This window comes from Oncorhynchus tshawytscha, linkage group LG08, assembly GCF_018296145.1.
Source record: "Oncorhynchus tshawytscha isolate Ot180627B linkage group LG08, Otsh_v2.0, whole genome shotgun sequence".
Lineage (NCBI taxonomy): Eukaryota > Metazoa > Chordata > Actinopteri > Salmoniformes > Salmonidae > Oncorhynchus > Oncorhynchus tshawytscha.
This window is the reverse complement of record NC_056436.1, coordinates 52976940-52983579: the sequence shown is the minus strand read 5'-3', so window position 1 is coordinate 52983579 and position 6640 is coordinate 52976940.

Genomic DNA, 6640 nt, shown 5'->3' with positions numbered 1-6640 from the left:
CGTCTCCGGAGCCTGACCAGAAGACCGCTTCGTTTCCCTCTTTTACGGCGTCTTTGTTTTGGGTCGCAGGCTGGGATCCATTCCGTTGTCCTGGGTGAAAGGCAGAACACAGGATCCGCTTCGGGAAAGTCATATTCCTGGTCGTACTGATGGTGAGTTGACGTTGCTCTTATATTCAGTAGTTCTTCCCGACTGTATGTAATGAAACCTAAGATGACCTGGGGTACCAATGTAAGAATTAACACGTAAAAAAAAAAAAACTGCATAGTTTCCCAGGAACGCGAAGCAAGGCGGCCATCTCTGTCAGCGCCGGAAGTTAGTGCTGTACATGTTGAATGCCCTTCCCTGTAAGCGTGCTGAAAATATGTTGTTAATTTGTTTACTGTGCAATAACATTGAATCTGGTCAAACACTATTTTTTTCAAAGGTTTACTAAAGCTTGAAAACAAATGTATTTATTTACACCCCCGGACAGGGCCAACCAGGCAGGATATAACCCCACACACTTTGCCAAAGCACGGTCCCCACACCACTAGAGGGATATCTTCCAAACATCAACTTACTACCCTGAGACAAGGCCAAGTATAGCCCACGAAGATCTACCACACGGCACAAACCCAAGGGGTGCGCCAACCCAGACTGGAAGATCATGTCAGTGACTCACTCCACTCAAGTGATGCACCCCTCCTAGGGACAGTATGGAAGAGCACCAGCAAGCCAGTGACTCAGCCCCTGTAATAGGGTTAGAGGCAGAGAATCCAAGTGGAGAGAGGGAATCTGGACAGGCAAAGACAGCATGGCGGTTCGTTGTTCCAGTGCCTTTCCGTTCACTTCCCACTCCTGGGCCAGACTACACTCAATTATATGACCTACTGAAGAGATGACTCTTCAATAAAGACTTAAAGGTTGAGACCGAGTTTGCATCTTTCACATGGATAGGCAGATATGATCAAATGTTTTGGTTCTAGTCAAGATTATAGCAGCAGTGTTTAGCACTAACTGAAGTTTATTTAGTGCTTTATCCGGGTAGCTGGAAAGTAGAGCATTGCAGTAGTCTAATCTAGAAGTGACAAAAGCATGGATACATTTTTCTGCAACATTTCTGGACAGAAAGTTTCCGATTTTTGCAATGTTACATAGATGGAAAAAAGCTGTCCTTGAAACAGTCTTGATACTGCATGTTCGTAAAAAGAGAGATCAGGGTCCAGAGTAATGCCGAGGTCCTTCACAGTTTTATTTGAGACAACTGTACAACCATCAAGATTAATTGTCAGATCCAACAGAAGATCTCTTTGTTTCTTAGGACCTGTAACTGGCATCTCTGTTTTGTCAGAGTTTAAAATTAAAAATATTGTTGCCATCCACTTCCTTATGTCCGAAACACAAGCTTCCAGGGAGGGCAGTTTTTGGGGCTTCAACATGTTTAATCAGAATGTACAGCTGTGTATCATCTGCATAGCAGTGAAAGTTATCATTATGTTTCAGAATGACATCACCAAGAGGTAAAATATATAGTGAAAACAATAGTGGTCCTAAACCAGAACCTTGAGGAACACCGAAATCTACAGTTGATTTGTCAGAGGACAAACCATCCACAGAGACAAACTGATATCTTTCCGACAGATAAGATCTAAACCAGGCCAGAACTTGTCAATGTAGACCAATTTGGGTTTCCAATCTCTCCAAAAGAATGTGGTGATTGATGTCATCAAAAGCAGCACTAAGGTCTAGGAGCATAAGGACAGATGCAGAGCCTTGGTATGACGCCATTAAAAGGTAATTTGCTACCTTCACGAGTGCAGTCTCAGTGCTATGATGGGGTCTAAAACCAGACTGAAGTGTTTCGTATAGATTGTTTTGTCTTCAGGAAGGCAGTGAGTTTCTGAGCAACAGCTTTTTCAGAAATTATTGAGAGGAATGGGAGATTCAATATAGGCTGAAAGTTTTTTATATTTTCTGGGTCAAGGTTTGACTTTTTCAAGAGAGGCTATATTACGACCACTTTTAGTGAGTTTGGTACACGTCCGGTGGATAGGGAGTCATTTATTATGTTCAACATAGGAGGGCCAAGCACAGGAAGCAGCTCTTTCAGTAGTTTAGTTGGAATAGGGTCTAGTATGCAACTTGAAGGTTTAGAGGACATGACTATTTTCATCAGTGTGTCAAGAGATATAGATTTAAACAACTTGAGTGTCTTCCTTGATCATAGGTCCTGGTAGTGTTGTGCAGACTCAGAACAACTGAGCTTTGGACAAATACTCACATTTAAAGAGGAATCTGTCATTTGCTTTCCAATTATCATGATCTTTTCGTCAAATAAGTTGCATGCATTTATCACTGCTGAAGTGATGATGATGATGGCTCCGAAAGCCTTTTGGAGTGGGTCTGTGGACTTTTCCATGTGAATATTAAAGTCGCCAAAAATGTGAATATTATCTGCCATGACTACAAGATCTGATAGGAACTCAGTGAGGAACGCTGTATATGGCCCAGGAGGCCTAGCAACACCTCTGCTTTTGTGGGATGCGCAGGGGATATGGTCACTAGTGTAACCAGGAGCAGAGGCCTCATTTAACACAGTAAATTCATCAGGCTTAAGCTATGTTTCAGTCAGGCCAATCACATCAAGATTGTGATCAGTGATTAGTTAATTGACTATAACTGCCTTGGAAGTGAGGGATCAAACATTAAGTAGCCCTATTTTGAGATGTGAGATATCAAAATCTCTTTAAATAATGACTGGAATTATTCCAGTGAGATTGCTAAGGCGAATACCGCCATGTTTAGTTTTGCCCAACCTAGATCGAGGCACAGACACGGTCTCAATGGGAATAGCTGAGCTGACTACACTGACAGTGCTAGTTTCAGACTCCACTAAGCTCTCAGACTGGCTAACAGCTTGCTGCCTGGCCTGCATCTCATTGTGGAGCAAGAAGTTAGAGCCCTGTTTATGTTCATAGATAAGATGAGAGCATCCCTCCAGCTAGGATGGAGTCCATCACTCCTCAGCAGGCCAGACTTATCCTGTTTGTAGGTGAGTCCCAGAAAGAGGGCCAATTATCTACAAATTCTATCTTTTGGGAGGGGCAGAAAACAGTTTTCAACCAGCGATTGAGTTGTGAGACTCTGCTGTAGAGCTCATCACTCCCCATAACTGGGAGGGGGCCAGAGACAATTACTCGAAAGCGACACATTTTTCTAGATGATTTACACGCTGAAGCTATGTTGCACTTTGTGACCTCTGACTGTTTCATCCTAACATCGTTGGTGCTGACGTGGATAACAATATCTCTATACACTCGCCAGTTTTAGCTTTAGCCAGCACCATCTTCAGATGAGCCTTAACATCGGTAGCCCTGCCCCCTGGTAAACAGTGTATGATCGCTGGATGATTCGTTTGAAGTTTAATACTGCAGGTAATGGAGTCGCCAATGACTAGGGTTTTCAATTTGTCAGAGCTAATGGTGGGAGGCTTCGGCGTCTCAGACCCCGTAACGGGTGGAGGAGAGAGCAGAGAAGGCACAGCCTCTGACTCCGACTCGTTGCTTAATGGGGAGAACCGGTTGAAGGTTTCTGTCAGCTGAATGAGAGACACCGGTTGAGCATTCCTACAGCATTTCCTTCCAGAAGCCATGAGAAAATTGTGGGCGAACTGTGCAAGGGGATTTATACTACTATCTGTATTTATTGGTGGCACAGACGCTGTTTTGTCCTTTCCTACACTTAAATTACCCTTGCCTAACGATTGCATCTGAAGCTGGTCTTGCAGCACGGCTATCCTCACCATAAAGCGGTCGTTCTCCTGTATATTATGAGCACAGTGACTGCGATTAGAAGGCATAATGTTAATGTTACTACTTAGCTTCGGCTTGTGGAGGTCCTGTAGAACCATGTCCAGATGAGGCGTCCGGGGTGAAAAAGTTGAATGAAAAAATTTGAGCGAGGGAATAAAAAATAAAATGGTAATTGAAAAGTAAAAACCGCAAAGTTGGCAGGTAGCAAATTAACGTTTGCAACAAACCGCATAGCAGCACGTAAACAAGTCCACAAGTTGTGACTGGAAACTACGCTCAACAGCTAGCTCAACAGCAAGCCCAGGTCAGCTGCTTGAGCCAGTAAAGGGTGCTTTGCTATTATTTTCTACTGTCATTTTTCTTCGCTCCAGGCCTGAGGGCACACACTTTCCTGTAGGCTTATATTGATGAGACGGTAAACAGGAGAGGCAATATCGTCAGCTATCATCCTCAGTAATTTTCTATCCGAGTTGTCAGACTCAGGTGACTTGTCATTGTTGATAGACAACAATAATTATTTCACCTCTTCCACACTCACTTTATGGAATTCAACATTACAATGCTGATCTTGCATAATTTCGTAAGGTATGCATGGACGTGTAGGTACAGAATTTGTTGTTGGCATGTCATGCCTAAATTTGCTAATCTTCCCAATGAAAAAATCATTCAAGTAGTTGGCAATATCAGTGGGTTTTGTGATGAATGAGCCATCTGATTCAATGAATGATGGAGCCGAGTTTGCCTACTTTCCCAAATTTTGTATGATTTATCTTTGTCTTCAGTTTAGTCAAATGATTTCTCAATTTACAGTACGTTTACCAATTTGCTGTGCAGCCAGACTTATTTGTCATTCCTTTTGCCTCCTCCCTAAACAGTAAAATGTTACATTTTCATCAATCAAAGGGGATTTAACTGTTTTTTACAGTCAATGGTTGCACGCTTATTAGTAACTGGAGTAAGCAATTTCATAAATGTGTTAAGTGCAGCGGCTGGTTGCTACTCAATACACAAAACAAACCAGCAAATATTGTTACATATTCAACATGGGAATCACGACAACAATTCTTATACGACCTCTTATACACTATATTAGGCCTAGCCTTTGGAACTTTGGTTTTCCTAGATATGGTTACTATGTTATGATCACTACATCCGATGGATTTTGATACTGCTTTAGAGCAGATTTCTGCAGCATTAGTAAAGATGTGATCAATACAATTGGATGATTTCATTCCGGTGCTGTTTGAAAATACCCTTGTAGGTCGACTGATAATAGTAATGGTTACGGTTAATGGTTACAGGTAATGGTTACAGTTTGAAGTTTTTCTTGAGTGTGCAGTTTGATGAAGCCAATCGACATTTAGATCACTCAGAAAATATGTCTCTATGTCGATCAAATCAAAATCAAATCAAATTGTATTTGTCACGTGCACTGAATGTCACGTGCACTGGCAGGAAGCTTGGCCGCGGTGATGTAGTGGGCCGTTCGCACTACCCTCTGTATTGCCCTGTGGTCGAAGGCCGAGCAGTTGCCATACCAGGCAGTGATGCAACCTGTCAGGAAGCTCTCGATGGTGCAGCTGTAAAACCTTTTGAGGATCTGAGGTCCAATGCCAAATCTTTTCAGTCTCCTGAGGGGGAATAGGTTTTGTCGTGCACTCTTCACAACTTCCTCTGTGTGCATGGACTATGTTAGTTTGTTGGTGATGTGGACGCCAAGGAACTTGAAGCTTTCAACCTGCGCCTCTACAGCCCTATTGATGAGAATGGGGGCGTGCTTGGTCCTCCTTTTCCTGTAGTCCACAATCAGCTCCTTTGTCTTGATCACTTTGAGGGAGAGGTTGTTGTCCTTAAACCACACGGTCAGATCTCTGACCTCCTCCCTATAGGCTCTCATCATTGTCGGTGATCAGGCCTACCAGTGTTGTGTCATCAGCAAACTTAATGATGGTGTAGGAGTCGTGCCTGGCTATGCAGTCATGAGTGAGCAGGGAGTACAGAAGGGGACTAAGCACGCACCCCTGAGGGACAGATGAGTTGTTACCTACTCGTACCACCTGGGTGCGGCCCATCAGGAAGTTCAGGATCCAGTTACAGAGGGAGGTGTTTAGTCCCAGGGTCCTTAGCATAGTGATGAGCTTTGAGGGCACTATGCTGTTGAACGCTGAGCTGTAGTCAAAGAATAGCCTTCACACATAGGTGTTCCTTTTGTCCAGGTGGGAAAGGGCAGTGTGGAGTGCAATAGAGATTGCTGTGGATCTGTTGGTGCGGTATGCAAATTGGAGTGGGTCTAGTGTTTCTGGGATAATGGTGTTGATTTGAGCCATGACCAGCCTTTCAAAGCATTTCATGGCTACAGATGTGAGTGCTACGGGTCAGTAGTCATTTAGGCAGGTTACCTTAGTGTTCTTGGTCACATAGACTATGGTGGTCTGCTTGAAACATGTTGCTATTACAGACTCAGACAGGGAGAGGTTGAAAATGTCAGTGAAGACACTTGCCAGTTGGTTAGCACATGCTCGGAGTACAGGTCCTGGTAATCCGTCTGGCCCTGCAGCCTTGTGAATGTTGAGCTCTTTGAAAGTCTTGTTCACATCGGCTGCAGAAAGCATGATCATACAGTTGTCCGGAACAGCTGATGCTCTCATGCATATTTCAGTGTTACTTGCCTCGAAGTGAGTTATTTAGCTCGTCTGATAGGCTTGTGTCACTGGGCAGCTCTCGGCTGTGCTTCCCTTTCTAGTCGGTAATAGTTTGCAAGCCCTGCCACATCCGACAAGCGTTGGAGTTGGTAAAGTACGATTCAATCTTAGTCCTGTTTTGACACTTTGCCTGTTTGATGGTTC